This window comes from Anas platyrhynchos, chromosome 11 (assembly GCF_047663525.1).
Source record: "Anas platyrhynchos isolate ZD024472 breed Pekin duck chromosome 11, IASCAAS_PekinDuck_T2T, whole genome shotgun sequence".
Taxonomy (NCBI): Eukaryota; Metazoa; Chordata; class Aves; order Anseriformes; family Anatidae; genus Anas; species Anas platyrhynchos.
Window position 1 is genome coordinate 1,441,099 of NC_092597.1, and position 21,155 is coordinate 1,462,253.

Below are 21,155 nucleotides of genomic sequence, written 5' to 3' on the forward strand. Positions count from 1 at the left end.
CATATATATAGTTTGGATTTTACCGTCTGGTATTAAAGACAATGCCTTCACCTCAGTTATTTCAGCTGCCTGTTTAGCCTCCTGATCTGCCAATCGATTTCCAATTTCAAAATCAGAGTTTCCCTTTTGGTGTCCTTGACAATGCATCATAGCTACCTTTTCTGATTGTTTTACAGCCTGTAACAATTTTAAAATTTCTTCAGCATGTTTTCTTTTTGTTTTCCCTGAGCAGTCAGCAATCCACGTTCTTTCCATATCGCTCCATGAGCATGTACCACGCCGAATGCATATTTAGAGTCTGTCCAAATACTTATTTTCCTTCCTGCTGCTAGTTCCAGTGCTCGTGTAAGAGCAATTATCTCTGCTTTCTGGGTGGACGTCCCAGGGGGTAATGGTTTGGACTTGATTACCTGTTGAGTGGTTGTAATGGCGTACCCTGCCTTACGTTGTCCTTGTTTCACAAAGCTGCTCCCATCAGTATACCAAGATTCGTCAGCATCTTCTAAAGGTTCTTCCTTAAGATCGGGTCAACTAGAATACACAGTCTCTATTGTTTCTATACAATCATGAGTTATAGGTTCATCCAGAGTTCCGCTAAGGAAAGAAGCTGGATTTACGACGTTAGTGACCACAATTTCCACATCATCTTGTTCTACTAATATTGCTTGATATTTTAAAAATCTTTGTGGTGAAAGCCAATGATTTCCTTTTTGTTCCAAAACTGTTGAGACCGTATGGGAGACTAACACTGTCATTTTCTGTCCCATTGTAAACTTCCGAGCTTCTTGTATATTGATAACAACAGCTGCAACAGCTCGAAGGCATCCGGGCCATCCTTTACTTACTTCATCTAATTGTTTAGAGAAGTAAGCTACTGCTCGTTTATAGGGACCCAATCTTTGTGCTAGTACTCCCAAAGCTATCCCTTGTCTCTCATGAGAAAACAACCAAAAGGGTTTCGAGAGATCCGGGAATCCCAAAGCTGGAGCTTGCATCAATTCTTGTTTAAGTTTTTTTAAAGGCGTTTCGTGCTTCTCCAGTCCAGACTAACTTTGACTGATTACTCTTTATCAATTCATATAGAGGCTTTACCAATCGTCCATAATTATAAATCCAAAGGCGACACCAACCTGTCATTCCTAAAAAGGTTTGTAGCTCCTTTACCGTTTGAGGTTCTGGAGTCCGGCAAATGACTTCCTTATGTTCAGTTCCTAGTTCTCGTTGTCCTCCCGAAATTTCAAATCCCAGATAGGTCACACTTTGTTGAGCCAGCTGGACTTTCTGTCAAGAGACTTGATATCCATTTTAAACCCAGAAAATTAAGAAAACTTATAGTCCATTGAATACAGCTCCCTTTAGTCTCGGTAGCTATTAAGAGATCATCTACATATTGTAACAAAGCACCTTCAGTGTCCGGAGGCATCCATGTTTCGAGTTCCCTTGCTAATTGGTTTCCAAAAATAGTGGGGCTATTCTTGAATCCTTGAAGTAGTAATGTCCACGTAAGCTGCGTCTTTCTGCCTGAATTGGGATTTTCCCATTCAAAGGCAAATAGGTTTTGGCTTTCTGTGGCTAAGCCTAGGCAGAAGAAGGCGTCTTTTAAATCCAGTACGGTAAACCAGACTTGACTATTCTTTAATTTAGTCGGCAAAGTATAAGGGTTTGCCACTACTGGATGTATATCCTCAGTGATTTTACTTATGGCCCTCAAATCCTGAACTAACCTATAGCTTTTTTCATCTGCCTTTTTAATTGGCAATATGGGTGTATTGTATTCTGATTCACATTCAATCAATAATCCATACTGTAAACATTTATCAATTATCTCTTTAATTCCTTTCCTATCTTCTATCCTCAAAGGATATTACTTAACCTTAACGGGTTTCTCTCCTGGCTTTAATTTAATAATTATTAAGGTCACATTTTTTTGCTCTTCCAGGGACTTCGGTAGCCCAAACTCCTGGACATATTGATCTGTGATCTCTAAAGGTATTTCACTTTTAGGGTCAGTTTGTATGAGTGCCAAGCTTAACACATTTGTTAGTTGTTCTTCTCCTATTCTTAATTTCATTTTCCCTTTTTCAACGACAATTTCTGCTCCTAATTGCTCTAATAAATCTCTACCTAAGAGTGCCCATGAAGAGTTAGGCGTATATAAAGATCTGTGTATGCCCCATTGTTTCCCTAACTTGTACTTCAAAGGTTCACAAAAATAAGCCTTTTCGGTTACACCTTGTCCTGGTTTCAGTTAGAATAGAGTTAATTTTTTTCTTAGGATGAGAAGAGTGCTGATAACACCCCGATGTTTTAATTGTTGCAGAGCAGTGCTTATACCAAGCCAAGGACATCTCAGCTTCTTGCTCTGTCCTGCCAACAGGCAGGCTGGGGGTGCAGTAAGAGCTGGGAAGGGACAGACCCGGGACAGGTGACCCAAACTAGCCAAAGGGGTATTCCATACCATCTGACGTCATGCTAAACAATATATAGGGGTGGCTAGCCGGGGGGAGGGGGCCTGACTGCTCGGGGTTAGGCTGGGCATTGGTCAGCGGGTGGTAAGCAATTGCATTGTGCATCACTTGTTTGTACATATTATTAGTAGTGGTACTATTATCATCATTGTATTATTACTATTATTATTATTATTATTATTATTATTATTATTATTATTATTATTATTATTATTATTATTATTATTTTGTCTTATTAAACTGTCTTTATCTCAACTCACGGGCTTCACTTTCCATTTCTCTCCCCCGTCTCAGAGAGGGAGGGGGAGGGTGAGCGAACGGCTGCGTGGTGTTTAGCTGCCAGCCGGGTTAAACCACAACACACCTTTTACCCTAATATAATAATTCTGTGAAGGCATTAATGCTTGATTTAGAACTGAATACGTTGCCCCATATCAATAAGAAATTTCACTTCCATTCCTCCCCTAGCTTCATTATAATCAGTGGAGGATCCGCTAGGGTAGATTCCCCAGGTCCCCGTTATTCCTGTTGAAATCAGGGACCAATGATTACCCTAGAAAAAGGCTAGTCAATTTGTCCTCCGAAGCCAGGTCCAAACCGTTTTGTTTTATTTATTTATTTATTTATTTATTTATTTTCATTACATTTCAGAGTTGGTCCAAAAATTCCATAGGGGTTTCTTTTAGACCTTGTTGGAAGCATATTCTCAATTCCCAATTCATCCAGATTTTAGTATTTACTTAGCCGTTCATAATTTTAGGGATGATTAGGGTCTCAGTGGGGTCGGTCAGGGGAATGCAGTTGTCCACAGTTCCCTGAGCGGTCCCATCGGTAATCTGAGCTCGCACATGAACTCAGGTTGTTTTAAGAGTTAACTGTTTTTCTGTTTCCATAACAACTCTCTCTCGGACCCATCATGATCCATTTGCCCCGAAGGGCTAACACCCATGATTTTAAGATCTCTGCCTAGAGCAGAGGCAGAACTATTAACATTCCTACATCCTCTTTCCCTGCTCATTCAACTTCAAACACCTTTAACACTTTCAACAACTCTTTTAACACTTCCTTTATCTTTCTCCAGCCTCTACTTCTCTAATGCCAACATCAAAGGCTCAGTCAGGGGCCAACTTAATTCCATACATTTTCCCACCAAGATGCTGAAACAACATCAGTATACAACATTTCATCCTATTCTCCTTCTCAAAACCAACATTAACTGTAGCAAAACGTTAGAGTTTAAAGTTCCATTTAGGGGCCACTTTTCTCCACATTCCAGCTTATAAAGCGGCCATCATTGATTACAATATTTTATCAATGTTTTCCTGTTCACACTTCCACCGGCAGATCCTCCAATATCCTTCCAGTGACTCAAAACACATCCTAACGCACTTTTCTTAGGAATTTCACTGCTTACTCGCCCCCCCATTTTCCAGTTTACACTTTCAGAATACACGTGTTACTTACAAAAGCGTATCACAAAAACGTATCACTCACAAAATTACAGGCACGCAATATCTTTCAGTAGCGATGTCACAAAGCTACTATTACCAGCAATATTGCTAAAATCACAATAACAATAGTCAGAGTCAAATTCCACATGCGATAAGTCAGAAAACCGAACTGTGTAACACCATAACGATATCTTTCTTATAACAATGCCACGAACCTACTATTACCACCAGAAAAATAGCCAAAATCACAGTAACAATAACCAGAGTTAAATACCATACTCCATGAGTCAGAAAACCGAAATAAACAACACAATTCCAGATGGACCTTAAAGCGAGCTCTTTCCTTAAGGTCCCCAAATATACTTATGGTGCTTACCACAAAGTATATACCAAACACTGCCTCGCAGAAGATCACCTTCCGACTTACAGACAGTTCCAGATACAGATGGACCTCAAGGTCCCCAGATATACTTGTGGTACTAACCACAAAGTATATACCAAATACTGTCCTGCAGAAGTCACCTTCCGACTTACTGGACAGTCCCAGATGACCGGTCTACCAGAAAACCAAACCAGAATAAAGAATATACTCACTTACAATGATGGGGTCCTTGTCTGCCTCCGCAGTGATCCGGTGAGTCGAGGAGTCCCTCCGGGAAATCCCGGGGGTACCCTAGGGAGTCCTGTCCCCAGCGGGTCCTGCGGTCCGGCAGAGAGGTTGTCCCATCTGGGGTGCCAGATTGATTCAAAGATCGAAGCTGAAATTCCTTTAAGTGGTATATTCTTTATTGCAGCGCTGGATGCACGGGGGATCTCTCCACCTATCGTGCATACCCAAAGCGGAAAGCAGTCTTGAATTTATACAATCAATCTCTCAATATTCTACAAGCGCCTATACATATGCATTACCTATCCCCGCCTTCCCTCGCTTCTCATGCTAATTAGCCTTTTGGCACCTTGCGCCTGCGTAGAGCCTCCCAAGAATTGTGGGCAGGGGTCTTTGGGACGTGGGCAGGGGTCTTTGGGAGGAAGACCCCGAGTCTTCCTCACAGTGTACTTTTCACCTTTGGTCAGGAATCTGCTGAATTGGCACGTTTCTTAATTGCGAGAGCTGGTTGTTGCCAATTCTTCCGTTTGTTGTATCTTTATAATGAATTCCAATGTCCAATTTTGAGATTTATAGTCCTTACGTTTGTTTCTCTGTCCGTCTGCCGCTTCCTTATCATGAGTTCCAGTGTCTTGTTTCGAGATATACAGTCCTTGTCTGGGGATTGTCCTTGCCTCCCCAATGCCTCCCCAATACCTCCTTAATCAGTATCCACCTTGTTTCTGTAAGCAGCAGCCACCTGACACCCTGCCGGAGTTAACCCTCTGTTTTATTATTTGCCCTATTAATGGGGATTTCTTTACACATTGGCTTTAATTCCATAAGAAGAAACAGCATTTTTTTCCCCTCTTCTTTTTAAATGACGAGGATTACAAAGTTTGTCAACACCTGCCAGGCTGAGGATTAAAAGTCTTAGCGCTGGTGCAGAGGAGAACCTGAGAGCTGGCTCGGGAGTCACCGGAGGAAATCTTTGCTTTTCGTGATGTGAAATTGCCTTCATGCAGACCAGGTCAAGCGCCTTGACGCTGGTCAGCATCTCTGTGGAACTGGCACCGTGTTGTCCCCAGTGGTTGCAGCACCAGGAGGGTAGCCCGCCCGGCAGGACAGCAGTTGACCATATTCATTGCTAACCTTACAACCAGACCACACTCAGCTTGGCTCACTACATGTTTTGATACCTTGGTGGGAACTGAGCTCAGGATTTGCCGCTGCTGGAGGCAGGAAGGCTTTAGGCTCAGCTCCTTCCCCCTACAGCTACATCCATTGGGCTTTCTGAAGCGCTCCCTACTGTTATTCTAAGCAGGAGCTTCAAAAGGAATCTCTCTTCCTTGTGCATGATTGATCCCATGCAGTAATGTCGTGGTTTAACCTGGCCGGCAGTTAAACACCACGCAGCCGTTCGCTCACCCTCCCCCCTCCCTCTCTGGGACGGGGGAGAGAAATGGAAAGTGAAGCCCGTGAGTTGAGATAAAGACAGTTTAATAAGACAGGAAAATAATAATAACAAAATAATAATAACAATAATAACAATAATAATACAATGGTGATAATAGGGAAATAATAATAATATGTACAAACAAGTGATGCACAATGCAATTGCTCACCACTCGCTGACCGATGCCCAGCCTCACCCCGAGCAGTCCGGCCCCCTCCCCCCGGCTAGCCACCCCTATATATTGTTTAGCATGACGTCAGATGGTATGGAATACCCCTTCGGCTAGTTTGGGTCACCTGTCCGGGAGCTGTCCCCTCCCAGCTCTTACTGCACCCCCAGCCTGCCCATTGGCAGGACAGAGCAAAAGGCTGAAATGTCCTTGGCTTAGTATAAGCACTGCTCTGCAACAATTAAAGCATTGGGGTGTGATCAGCACTCTTCTCATCCTAAGCCAAAGCACAGCATTCCACCAGCTACTATGAAAAAAATTAATTCTGTTCTAACTGAAACCAGGAAACCTCAGCAATAGGACCTCAGCAATAGGACCTCAGCATTGTGACCTCAGCAATAGGACCTCAGCAATAGGACCTCAGCAATAGGACTTCAGCAATAGGACCTCAGCATTGTGAACTCAGCAAAAGGACCTCAGCATTCTGACCTCAGCAATAGGACCTCAGCACTGTGACCTCAGCAATAGGACCTCAGCATTGTGACTTCAGCATTGTGACCTCAGCAATAGGACCTCAGCATTGTGAACTCAGCAATAGAACCTCAGCAATAGGACCTCAGCATTGTGACCTCAGTAATAAGACCTCAGCATTGGGACCTCAACAATAGGACCTCAGCATTGTGATCTCAGCATTGTGACCTCAGCAATAGGACCTCAGCAATAGGACCTAAGCAATAGGACCTCAGCATTAGGACCTCAGCATTGTGACCTCAGCAATAGGACCTCAGCATTGTGACCTCAGAATTGTGACCTCAGAAATAGGACCTCAGCAATAGGACCTCAGCATTGTGACCTCAGCATTGTGACCTAAGCAATAGGACCTCAGAAAGAGAACCTTAGCATTGTGACCTCAGAATTAGGACCTTAGCATTGTGACCTCAGCAATAGGACCTCAGCAAAAAGACCTCAGCATTAGCACCTCAGCAATAGGACCTCAGCATTGTGATCTCAGCAATAGGAGATCAGCCATAGGACCTCAGCATTGTGACCTCAGCATTGTGACCTCAGCAAAAGGACCTCAGCATTGTAACCTTAGCAATAGGACCTCAGCAATAGGACCTCAGCAATAGGACCTCAGCAATAGGACCTCAGCATTGTGACCTCAGCAATAGGACCTCAGCAATACGACCTCAGAAATAGGACCACAGCAATAGGACCTCAACAATAGGACCTCAGCATAGTGACCTCAGCATTGTGACCTCAGCAATAGGACCTCAGCATTGTGACATCAGCAATAGGACCTCAGCAATAGGACCTCAGAATTGTGACCTCAGCAATAGGACCTCAGCAATAGGAACCTCAGCATGGTGACCTCAGCATGGTGACCTCAGCAATAGGACCTCAGCAATAAGACCACAGCATTGTGAACTCAGCAATAGGACCTCAGCAATAAGACCTCAGCATTGTGACCTCAGCAATAGGACCTCAGCATTGTGACCTCAGCAATAGGACCTCAGCAATAGGACCTCAGCCTTGTGACCTCAGCAATAGGACCTCAGCAATAGGACCTCAGCAATAGGACCTCAGCATTGTGACCTCAGCAATAGGTCCTCAGCAATAGGACCTCAGCAATAGGACCTCAGCCTTGTACGCTCAGCAATAGGACCTCAGTATTGTGACCTCAGCAGTAGGACCTCAGCAATAGGACCTCAGCATTGTTACCTCAGCATTGTAACCTCAGCCATAGGACCTCAGCATTGTGACCTCAGCAATAGGACCTCAGCAATAGGACCTCAGCAATAGGACCTCAGCATTGTGACCTCAGCAATAGGACCTCAGCAATAGGCCCTCAGCATTGTGACCTCAGCAATAGGACCTCAGCAATAGGACCTCAGCAATAGGACCTCAGCAATAGGACCTCAGCATTGTGACCTCAGCATTGTAACCTCAGCAATAGGACCTCAGCAATAGGACCTCAGCAATAGGACCTCAGCATTGTGACCTCAGCATTGTGACCTCAACAATAGGTACTCAGCAATAGGACCTCATCAATAGGACGTCAGCATTGTGACCTCAGCCTTGTGACCTCAGCAATAGGACCTTAGCATTGTGACCTCAGCAAGAGGACCTCAGCAATAGGACCTGAGCACTGTGAACTCAGCAATAGGACCTCAGTAATAGGACCTCAGCAGTAGGACCTCATCATTGTGACCTCAGCATTGTGACCTCAGCAATAGGACCTCATCATTGAGACCTCAGGAATAGGACCTCAGCAATAGGACCTCAGCATTGTGACCTCAGCAGTAGGACCTCAGCAATAGGACCTCATCATTGTGAACTCAGCAATAGGACCTCTGCAACAGGACCTCAGCAATAGGACCTCAGCATTGTGACCTCAGCAGTAGGACCTCAGCCATAGGACCTCAGCATTGTGACCTCAGCAATAGAAGCTCAGCCATAGGACCTCAGCATTGTGACCTCATTAATAGGACCTCAGTATTGTGACCTCAGCAGTAGGACCTCAGCAATAAGACCTCTGCATTGTGACCTCAGCAATAGGACCTCAGCAATAGGACCTCAGCATTGTTACCTCAGCATTGTAACCTCAGCAATAGGACCTCAGCATTGTGACCTCAGCAATAGGACCTCAGCAATAGGACCTCAGAAATAGGACCTAAGCAATAGGACCTCAGCAATAGGACCTCAGCATTGTTACCTCAGCAATAGGACCTCAGCAATAGGACCTCAGCATTGTGACCTCAGCATTTTGACCTCAGCAATAGGACCTCAGCAATAGGACCTCAGCATTGTGACCTCAGCATTGTGACCTCAGCAAAAACACCTCAGCATTAGGATCTCAGCAATAGGACCTCAGCAATAGGACCTCAGCATTGTTACCTCAGCAATAGGAGCTCAGCCATAGGACCTCAGCATTATGACCTCAGCAATAGGACCTCAGCAATAGGACCTAAGCAATAGGACCTCAGCATTGTAACCTCAGCAATAGGACCTCAGCAATAGGACCTAAGCAATAGGACCTCAGCATTGTAACCTCAGCAATAGGACCTCAGCAATAGGACCTAAGCAATAGGACCTCAGCATTGTGACCTCAGTAATAGGACCTCAGCAATAGGACCTCAGCAATAGGACCTCAGCAATAGGACCACAGCAATAGGACCTCAGCAATAGGACCTCGGAAACAGGACCTCAGCAATACGACCTCAGCATTGTGACCTCAGCAATAGGACCTCAGCATTGTGACCTCAGAAATGGGACCTCAGCAATAGGACCTCAGCAATAGGACCTCAGGATTGTGACCTCAGCATTGTGACCTCAGCAATAGGACCTCAGGAATAGGACCTAAGCAATAGGACCTCAGCAATAGGACCTCAGCATTGTGACCTCAGCAATAGGACCACAGCAATAGGACCTCAGCAATAGGACCTCAGCAATAGGACCTAAGCATTGTGACCTCAGCAATAGGACCTTAGCATTTTGACCTCCGCAATAGGACCTCAGCATTGTGACCTCAGCATTGTGACCTCAGCAATAGGACCTCAGCAATAAGACCTCAGCCATAGGACTTCAGCATTGTTACCTCAGCATTGTGACCTCAGCAAAAAGACCTCAGCATTACAACCTCAGCAATAGGACCTCAGCAATAGGACCTCAGCATTGTGAACTCAGCAATAGGAGCTCAGCCATAGGACCTCAGCATTGTGACCTCAGCAATAGAAGCTCAGCAATAGGACCTCAGCAGTAGGACCTAAGCAATAGGACCTCAGCATTGTGACCTCAGCAATAGAACCTCAGCATTGTGACCTCAGCAATAGGACCTCTGCAATAGGACCTCAGAAATAGGACCTCAGCATTGTTACCTCAGCAATAGGACCTCAGCAATAGGACCTCATCATTGTGTACTCAGCAATAGGACCTCAGCAGCAGGACCTCAGCCATAGGACCTCAGCATTGTGACCTCAGCAATAGGACCTCAGCCATAGGACCTCAGCATTGTGACCTCATTAATAGGATCTCAGCAATAGAACCTCAGCAATAGGACCTCAGAATCGTGACCTCAGCATTGTGACCTCAGCAATAGGACCTCAGCAACAGGACCTCAGTAATAGGACCTCAGCATTGTGACCTCAGCAATAGGACCACAGCAATAGGACCTCAGAAATAGGACCTCAGCATTGTGACCTCAGCAATAGGACCTCAGCATAATGACCTCAGAATTGTGACCTCAGCAATAGGACCTCAGCATTGTGACCTCAGAATTGTGACCTTAGCAATAAGACCTTAGCAATAGGACCTCAGCATTGTGACCTCAGCATTGTGACCTAAGCAATAGGACCTCAAAAATAGAACCTCAGCATTGTGACCTCAGCAATAGGACCTCAGCATAGTTACCTTAGACTTGTGACCTCAGCAATAGGACCTCAGCATTGTGACCTCAGGAATGAGACCTCATCAATAGGACGTCAGCATTGTGACCTCAGCCTTGTGACCTCAGCAATAGGACCTTAGCATTGTGACCTCAGCAAGAGGACCTCAGCAATAGGACCTGAGCACTGTGAACTCAGCAATAGGACCTCAGTAATAGGACCTCAGCAGTAGGACCTCAGCATTGTGACCTCAGCAATAGGACCTCAGTAATAGGACCTCAGCAATAGGACCTCATCATTGTGACCTCAGCATTGTGACCTCAGCAATAGGACCTCATCATTGAGACCTCAGGAATAGGACCTCAGCAATAGGACCTCAGCATTTTGACCTCAGCAGTAGGACCTCAGCAATAGGACCTCATCATTGTGAACTCAGCAATAGGACCTCTGCAACAGGACCTCAGCAATAGGACCTCAGCATTGTGACCTCAGCAGTAGGACCTCAGCCATAGGACCTCAGCATTGTGACCTCAGCAATAGAAGCTCAGCCATAGGACCTCAGCATTGTGACCTCATTAATAGGACCTCAGTATTGTGACCTCAGCAGTAGGACCTCAGCAATAAGACCTCTGCATTGTGACCTCAGCAATAGGACCTCAGCAATAGGACCTCAGCATTGTTACCTCAGCATTGTAACCTCAGCAATAGGACCTCAGCATTGTGACCTCAGCAATAGGACCTCAGCAATAGGACCTCAGAAATAGGACCTAAGCAATAGGACCTCAGCAATAGGACCTCAGCATTGTTACCTCAGCAATAGGACCTCAGCAATAGGACCTCAGCATTGTGACCTCAGCATTTTGACCTCAGCAATAGGACCTCAGCAATAGGACCTCAGCATTGTGACCTCAGCATTTTGACCTCAGCAATAGGACCTCAGTAATAGGACCTCAGCATTGTGACCTCAGCATTGTGACCTCAGCAAAAACACCTCAGCATTAGGATCTCAGCAATAGGACCTCAGCAATAGGACCTCAACATTGTTACCTCAGCAATAGGAGCTCAGCCATAGGACCTCAGCATTATGACCTCAGCAATAGGACCTCAGCAATAGGACCTAAGCAATAGGACCTCAGCATTGTAACCTCAGCAATAGGACCTCAGCAATAGGACCTAAGCAATAGGACCTCAGCATTGTAACCTCAGCAATAGGACCTCAGCAATAGGACCTAAGCAATAGGACCTCAGCATTGTGACCTCAGTAATAGGACCTCAGCAATAGGACCTCAGCAATAGGACCTCAGCAATAGGACCACAGCAATAGGACCTCAGCAATAGGACCTCGGAAACAGGACCTCAGCAATACGACCTCAGCATTGTGACCTCAGCAATAGGACCTCAGCATTGTGACCTCAGAAATGGGACCTCAGCAATAGGACCTCAGCAATAGGACCTCAGGATTTTGACCTCAGCATTGTGACCTCAGCAATAGGACCTCAGGAATAGGACCTAAGCAATAGGACCTCAGAAATAGGACCTCAGCATTGTGACCTCAGCAATAGGACCACAGCAATAGGACCTCAGCAATAGGACCTCAGCAATAGGACCTAAGCATTGTGACCTCAGCAATAGGACCTTAGCATTTTGACCTCCGCAATAGGACCTCAGCATTGTGACCTCAGCATTGTGACCTCAGCAATAGGACCTCAGCAATAAGACCTCAGCCATAGGACTTCAGCATTGTTACCTCAGCATTGTGACCTCAGCAAAAAGACCTCAGCATTACAACCTCAGCAATAGGACCTCAGCAATAGGACCTCAGCATTGTGAACTCAGCAATAGGAGCTCAGCCATAGGACCTCAGCATTGTGACCTCAGCAATAGGACCTCAGCAATAGGACCTCAGCAGTAGGACCTCAGCAGTAGGACCTAAGCAATAGGACCTCAGCATTGTGACCTCAGCAATAGGACCTCAGCATTGTGACCTCAGCAATAGGACCTCTGCAATAGGACCTCAGAAATAGGACCTCAGCATTGTGACCTCAGCAATAGGACCTCAGCAATAGGGCCTCAGCAATAGGACCTCATCATTGTGTACTCAGCAATAGGACCTCAGCAGCAGGACCTCAGCCATAGGACCTCAGCATTGTGACCTCAGCAATAGGACCTCAGCCATAGGACCTCAGCATTGTGACCTCATTAATAGGATCTCAGCAATAGAACCTCAGCAATAGGACCTCAGAATCGTGACCTCAGCATTGTGACCTCAGCAATAGGACCTCAGCAACAGGACCTCAGTAATAGGACCTCAGCATTGTGACCTCAGCAATAGGACCTCAGCATAATGACCTCAGAATTGTGACCTCAGCAATACGACCTCAGCATTGTGACCTCAGAATTGTGACCTTAGCAATAAGACCTTAGCAATAGGACCTCAGCATTGTGACCTCAGCATTGTGACCTAAGCAATAGGACCTCAAAAATAGAACCTCAGCATTGTGACCTCAGCAATAGGACCTCAGCATAGTTACCTTAGACTTGTGACCTCAGCAATAGGACCTCAGCATTGTGACCTCAGGAATGAGACCTCAGCAATAAGACCTCAGCATTGTGACCTCAGCATTGTGACCTCAGCAATAGGACCTTAGCATTGTGACCTCAGCAATAGGACCTCAAAATTGTAACCTCAGCATTGTGACCTCAGCAATAGGACCTTAGCAATAGGACCTCAGCAATAGGACTTCAGCATTGTGACCTCAGCATTGTGACATTATGTCGTGGTTTAACCCGGCCGGCAGCTAAACACCACGCAGCCGTTCGCTCACCCTCCCCCCTCCCTCTCTGGGACGGGGGAGAGAAATGGAAAGTGAAGCCCGTGAGTTGAGATAAAGACAGTTTAATAAGACAGGAAAATAATAATAACAAAATAATAATAAAATAATAACAATAATAATACAATGGTAATAATAGGAAAGTAATAATAGTATGTACAAACAAGTGATGCACAATGCAATTGCTCACCACTCGCTGACCGATGCCCAGCCTAACCCCGAGCAGTCCGGCCCCCTCCCCCCGGCTAGCCACCCCTATATATTGTTTAGCATGACGTCAGATGGTATGGAATACCCCTTTGGCTAGTTTGTGTCACCTGTCCTGGGTCTGTCCCCTCCCAGCTCTTACTGCACCCCCAGCCTGCCCGTTGGCAGGACAGAGCAAAGGCTGAGATGTCCTTGGCTTAGTATAAGCACTGCTCTGCAACAATTAAAGCATCGGGGTGTTATCAGCACTCTTCTCATCCTAAGCCAAAACACAGCATTCCACCAGCTACTAGGAAGAAAATTAATTCTGTGCTAACTGAAACCAGGACATCTATCCACCCCTTATTCCATACCATTTATGTCATGCTCAGGTTACACTCTTTTCCATACATTCTAATTAGTCACCTATAGTAATCATGGTAGTGATAACATACAGTATAATATACTATTTAACATGGTACAATTCAGTTCATGGGCTATTCTCACCCAGTATTAAATCTCCTTGAGGTACACACCGGACCTCTCCGTTCTTTTGCATCACCCACCAAGTGTATCCAGGTCCCTGAGCGAAAACAATTCCACGAATAGGTTTGCCTTTTCCTGAGGCAGGAGTAGCCCAGACTGTTTTACCCAGCATATTTTTTACATGCACTACAGGAACTTTATCCCCATCTACAGTACGTAACAGGTTTGATTGGGCAGGTCCAGCTCGGTTGGTAGATCCCCTAGTATTGACTAACCAGGTGGCCTTTGCCAAATGCGTATCCCAGTTTTTGAACGTCCCAGCGCCCATTGCTTTCAAGGTAGTCTTTAACAGGCCATTGTATCGTTCAACTTTCCCGGAGGCTGGTGCATGATAGGGGATGTGATACACCCATTCAATACCATGTTCTTTGGCCCAAGTGTCTATAAGGTTGTTTCGGAAGTGAGTCCCATTGTCTGATTCTATTCTTTCTGGGGTGCCATGTCGCCATAGGACTTGCTTTTCAAGGCCCAGGATGGTGTTCCGGGCGGTGGCATGAGGCACAGGATATGTTTCCAGCCATCCGGTGGTTGCTTCCACCATTGTAAGTACGTGGCGCTTGCCATTGCGAGTTTGAGGGAGTGTGATGTAATCAATCTGCCAGGCCTCTCCATATTTATATTTCAGCCATCGTCCTCCATACCAAAGAGGCTTTGACCGTTTGGCTTGCTTGATTGCAGCACATGTTTCACAGTCATGAATAACCTGTGCTATAGCGTCCATGGTCAAGTCCACCCCTCGATCACGAGCCCATCTGTATGTTGCGTCTCTACCTTGATGGCCTGAGGTGTCATGGGCCCATCGGGCTATAAATAATTCACCTTTATGCTGCCAATCCAGGTCCACCTGAGCTACTTCAATCTTAGCAGACTGATCCACCTGCTGGTTGTTTTGATGTTCTTCAGTAGCCCGATTCTTGGGCACATGAGCATCTACGTGGCGTACTTTCACAGCCAGGTTCTCTACCCGAGCAGCAATATCTTGCCACAATGCAGCAGCCCAGATGGGTTTGCCTCTACGCTGCCAGTTGTTTTGCTTCCATTGCTGTAACCATCCCCACAGGGCATTTGCTACCATCCATGAATCGGTGTAGAGATAGAGAACTGGCCATTTTTCTCGTTCAGCAATGTCTAAAGCCAGCTGAATGGCTTTCACTTCTGCAAACTGACTCGATTCACCTTCTCCCTCAGCAGCTTCTGCAACTCGTCGCGTAGGACTCCATACAGCAGCCTTCCATCTCCGATGCTTCCCCACAATACGACAGGACCCATCAGTGAACAGGGCATATTTCTTTTCATTCTCTGGCAACTGGTTGTACAGCGGGGCTTCTTCAGCACGACCCACCTCCTCCTCTGATGATATCCCAAAGTATTTGCCTTCTGGCCAGTCCATGATCACTTCCAATATTCCTGGGCGACTGGGGTTTCCTATTCGAGCCCGCTGAGTAATCAGTGCAACCCACTTGCTCCATGTAGCATCAGTTGCATGATGCGTAGAGGGGACCCTTCCCTTGAACATCCAGCCTAGTACCGGCAATCGGGGTGCTAGGAGGAGCTGCGCTTCAGTACCGACCACCTCCGAAGCAGATCGAACTCCTTCATATGCTGCCAATATCTCCTTTTCAGTTGGAGTATAGCGGGCCTCAGATCCTCTGTATCCCCGACTCCAAAATCCCAGGGGCCGACCTCGAGTTTCCCCAGGTTCTTTCTGCCAGAGGCTCCAGGTGGGGCCGTTCTCCCCGGCTGCAGTGTAGAGCACATTCTTTACATCTGGTCCTGTTCGAACTGGCCCAAGGGCTACTGCATGGACTATTTCCTGCTTGATTTGTTCAAAGGCTTGTCGTTGTTCAGGGCCCCATTCAAACTCATTCTTCTTACGGGTTACTTGGTAGAGCGGGTTTACAATCAGACTGTAATTTGGGATGTGCATTCTCCAAAACCCCACAACACCTAGGAAAGTCTGTGTTTCTTTTTTGTTAGTTGGTGGAGACATAGCTGTTATTTTGTTGATCACATCCATTGGGATTTGACGACGTCCATCTTGCCATTTTATTCCTAAAAACTGGATCTCTCGTGCAGGTCCTTTGACTTTATTCTGTTTTATGGCAAAACCGGCTTTCAGAAGGATTTGGACTATTTTCTTCCCTTTTTCGAAAACTTCCTCTGCTGTGTCACCCCACACAATAATGTCATCGATGTACTGCAGGTGTTCAGGAGCTTCCCCCTGCTCTAGCACAGACTGGATCAGCCCATGGCAAATGGTAGGGCTGTGTTTCCACCCCTGGGGCAGCCGATTCCAAGTATATTGGACTCCCCTCCAAGTGAAGGCAAATTGTGGCCTGCACTCTGCTGCTAGAGGGATGGAGAAAAATGCATTAGCGATATCAATTGTGGCGTACCACTTGGCTGCCCTCGATTCAAGTTCATACTGAAGTTCCAGCATGTCCGGCACTGCAGCACTCAGTGGTGGCGTGACTTCGTTCAGGCCACGATAGTCCACTGTTAGTCTCCACTCGCCATTAGACTTTCGCACTGGCCATATGGGGCTATTGAAAGGTGAATGGGTCTTGCTGATCACTCCTTGGCTCTCCAATTGACGAATTAGCTTATGGATGGGAATCAGGGAGTCTCGGTTAGTGCGATATTGCCGCCGGTGCACAGTTGTGGTAGCGATTGGCACTTGCTGTTCTTCGACCCTCAGCAACCCCACAACAGAGGGGTCCTCTGAGAGACCAGGCAAGGTAGATAATTGTTTAATGCCCTCTGTCTCTAAGGCAGCTATACCAAAAGCCCACCGGAACCCTTTTGGGTCCTTGCAATATCCTCTTCTAAGATAGTCTATGCCAAGGATACATGGAGCATCCGGGCCAGTCACAATACGGTGCTTTTCCCACTCATTCCCAGTCAGACTCACTTCAGCCTCCAATACAGTCAACTGCTGAGATCCTCCTGTCACTCCACAAATATAGATGGGCTCTGGTCCTTTATAGCTCGATGGCATTATAGTACATTGTGCACCGGTGTCTACTAAAGCCTTATACTTCTGTGCGCGTGATGTGCCAGGCCATCGAATCCACACAGTCCAATAAACTCGATTGTCCCTTTCCTCCCCCTGGCTGGAGGCAGGGCCCCCCTAATCCTGGTCAGAATCTTCTTCGTTTCTGTGTTTGAAGGATTGTCTGCTGGAAGTTGGAGCAGCAAACTTTTCAGAGAATCCTTTTTTCCTGATTGTTTTCTTTTGCAACTCACGTACCCGTGCCTCTAGGGTCGCGGTAGATTTTCCATCCCATTTTCTCATGTCCTCTCCATGGTCTCGTAAGTAAAACCACAGGGTGGCACGGGGTGAGTACCCACCATATCGTCTTCCTTGTGTGGGTGAACGCCTACCCCTGACAGCTGAGACACTGCTTTGTACAGGTGCGGAGGAGAATAATCTCTCTTCAAGTTGGTGAACCTTTTCAGAAAGTTTCTCCCAAGTGTTCTCTTTTGGTCGGTGGGCACTGGTTGGTTCAGGTGGGGAGGAAGATAGATTCTCTTCAAGTTGGTGAACCTTTTCAGAAAGTTTCTCCACAGCTGAGACGCAGGCCTGTAAGGAAGAGGAGAGACTTTCTTCGTACTGCCGGAGTTGTTTAGCCGCTTCATCCACTGTGGGTTCCTCATCCTCTTTCCAGGCCATTATTGCCAATGAACTGGCATATGATGATGGTGCACTCCGTACAAACTTCCGCCACATGGGTCGTGTACACTTGACTTCATCTGGGTCTTTGGATGTTTGTCTGAGGTCTGGATCCTCATAAATCACTTCCCGTACGGCTAATTCCCTCAGGTACTGGATTCCCTTCTCCATAGTGGTCCACTTGCCTGGTAGACATAAAAGTTCTTCCTTGAAGGGATACCTTTCCCTCACAGCTGAGAGGAGACGCCTCCAGAGGCTGGTGGATTGTGCTCCATCTGCAATTGCTTTGTCAATGCCGGCGTCTCGAGCAAGGGATCCCAACCGTCTGGCTTCCCTGCCGTCTAATTCCACACAATTGGCTCCAGAGTCCCAGCACCGGAGCAGCCAGGTGACAAGCTGCTCACCTATACAGCGACCAAAATCTTTTCGCACATCTCGTAGCTCGCGCTCGTTTAGGCTTCGGGTAGTTACTGTTGCTTTTTCGGCATCCTCATCTTCCTCCTCCTGAATCCTTGATGGCCCAGCGTCGTCATCATCTTCGTCATCTCTATACTTAGTTTTGGCAGAAGCCTTACCTGGATTGGCAGAAGACTCTCTGCATTCTAAACGACTTGAATTTCTATACCATATTTTCACCTTCTCTACAGGGGCAGCTTGCACTGCTACTGCTCGTTTCTCTGACTTTGTTACAGGGTCTGGCACAGGGGTTGGAATGCCCTCTGCAGGGTCAACTTGCACTGCTACAGCTCGTTTCTCTGACCCCGTTACAGGGATTGGAATACCCTCTGCAGGATCAACTTGCACTGCTACAGCTCGTTTCTCTGACCCCGTTACAGGGGTTGGAATACCCTCTGCAGGATCAACTTGCACTGCTACAGCTCGTTTCTCTGACCCCGTTACAGGGATTGGAATACCCTCTGCAGGGTCAACCTGCACTGCTACAGCTCGTTTCTCTGACCCCGTTACAGGGATTGGAATACCCTCTGCAGGGTCAACCTGCACTGCTACAGCTCGTTTCTCTGACCCCGTTACAGGGATTGGAATACCCTCTGCAGGGTCAACCTGCACTGCTACAGCTCGTTTCCCTGACACGGCCACAGGAGCTGGAGCAGTTGCAGGAACTGGAGCTGTAGCGGCTACAGGAGCTGGAGCTGGAGCGGCTTCAGGAGCTGGAGCTGGAGCAGCTTCAGGAGCTGGGACTGGAGCAGTTGCAGGAACTGGGACTGGAGTAGCGGCCGGAGCTGGAACTGGAGCGACTGCAGGAACTGGGACTGGAGCGGCTGCAGGAGCTGTAACTGGAGCGGCTGCAGGAGCTGGAGCTGGAGCGGCTGCAGGAGCTGGAGCTGGAGCGGCTGCAGGAACTGGAGCGGCTGCAGGAGCTGTAACTGGAGCGGCTGCAGGAGCTGGGACTGGGGCGGCTGCAGGAGCTGGGACTGGGGCGGCTGCAGGAGCTGGGACTGGGGCGGCTGCAGGAGCTGGATTTGGAGCAGCTGCAGGAACCGGATCTGGAGCGGCTGCAGGAACCGGATCTGGAGCGGCTGCCGAGTCCACCGTAGGGGTCACAGTGGCCGTTGGATCTGTCACAGGGCTTGGAGTGGCCGCAGGGTCTGTCACTAAGTTGATAGCAGTATCAATGGCAGCTCGATAGGCATGAGCCAGGCCCCAGCACGTTACAATGATTTGTGTTACTTTGGAACTGCCAGCATCATGACACCTTTTTTTCAAGCATTCTGCCAGTTTTTGAGGATTTTGCCATTGCTCAGGGGTGAATTTCCAACACACTGGGGGTGCCAACTGCTCTAGATGCCTGCCCATATCCACCCATACTCCCTGCCACCCACAACTATCCTGCCTCCGGGCAGATCTCCGGATGAGCTCCCCAAGTAGTTGTTTAACTTTAAGCAGAATCTGAAGTGCATTCATGAGGCAGAACAACAAGACTATGGTATTCTGAGTATCCCAATAATATTCAATATCTTGGAGAGCTATTTTGACAAGCTCAGGGGATAAGAGGGTGGTGAAGGAGGAAGGCAGATATTTTGAGGGAGAAGGCAGAGTGATCCAGGAGGATACAGGGGTGGTGAAGGAGAAAGGGAGAGTAATCAAGTAAGAAAAATTATCTTCCCCTTTTCCCTCCACAGATTGACTCCCTAATGGAAAAAAACAATAGGTGTAATTGCTAATAGTTTCCAAGATACAGTTTCCAAAGTACAGAGTCGACGATGTTACTGAATACAAATAACAAGTTAGAGTCATGACCACATATTTCATCGTCTCATAAGCCATTGCTACAACACACAGTACCATAATGATCTGAAACCAGGGCCTGGAGAGGATAAACAACACGACAGAGAGCAAATACGGAAAATAATGTACTATAATACTCAATTTGGAAAACAGGCGCAGCAGAGTTGAGATTAAAGCAATCAGCATTATGACAAGTGACTATTGAGCAGGTCTAATCCTTACACCAATTTTAGTTTAACACACTCTGGTCAGATCTGCCGTTATCTCAACCTTTCGTGCCCCACGTTGGGCGCCAAAAAGACTGTCGTGGTTTAACCCGGCCGGCAGCTAAACACCACGCAGCCGTTCGCTCACCCTCCCCCCTCCCTCTCTGGGACGGGGGAGAGAAATGGAAAGTGAAGCCCGTGAGTTGAGATAAAGACAGTTTAATAAGACAGGAAAATAATAATAACAAAATAATAATAAAATAATAACAATAATAATACAATGGTAATAATAGGAAAGTAATAATAGTATGTACAAACAAGTGATGCACAATGCAATTGCTCACCACTCGCTGACCGATGCCCAGCCTCACCCCGAGCAGTCAGGCCCCCTCCCCCCAGCTAGCCGCCCCTATATATTGTTTAGCATGACGTCAGATGGTATGGAATACCCCTTTGGCTAGTTTGTGTCACCTGTCCTGGGTCTGTCCCCTCCCAGCTCTTACTGCACCCCCAGCCTGCCCGTTGGCAGGACAGAGCAAAGGCTGAGATGTCCTTGGCTTAGTATAAGCACTGCTCTGCAACAATTAAAGCATCGGGGTGTTATCAGCACTCTTCTCATCCTAAGCCAAAACACAGCATTCCACCAGCTACTAGGAAGAAAATTAATTCTGTTCTAACTGAAACCAGGACACATCAGCAAAAACACCTCAGCATTAGGACCTCAGCAATAGGACCTCAGCAATAGGACCTCAGCATTGTTACCTCAGCAATAGGACCTCAGCAATAGGACCTCAGCATTGTGACATCAGCTATAGGACCTCAGCAATAGGACCTCAGCAATAGGACCTCAGCATTGTGACCTCAGCATTGTGACCTCAGCAATAGGACCTCAGCAATAAGACCTCAGCAATAGGACCTCAGCACTGTGACCTCAGTAATAGGACCTCAGCA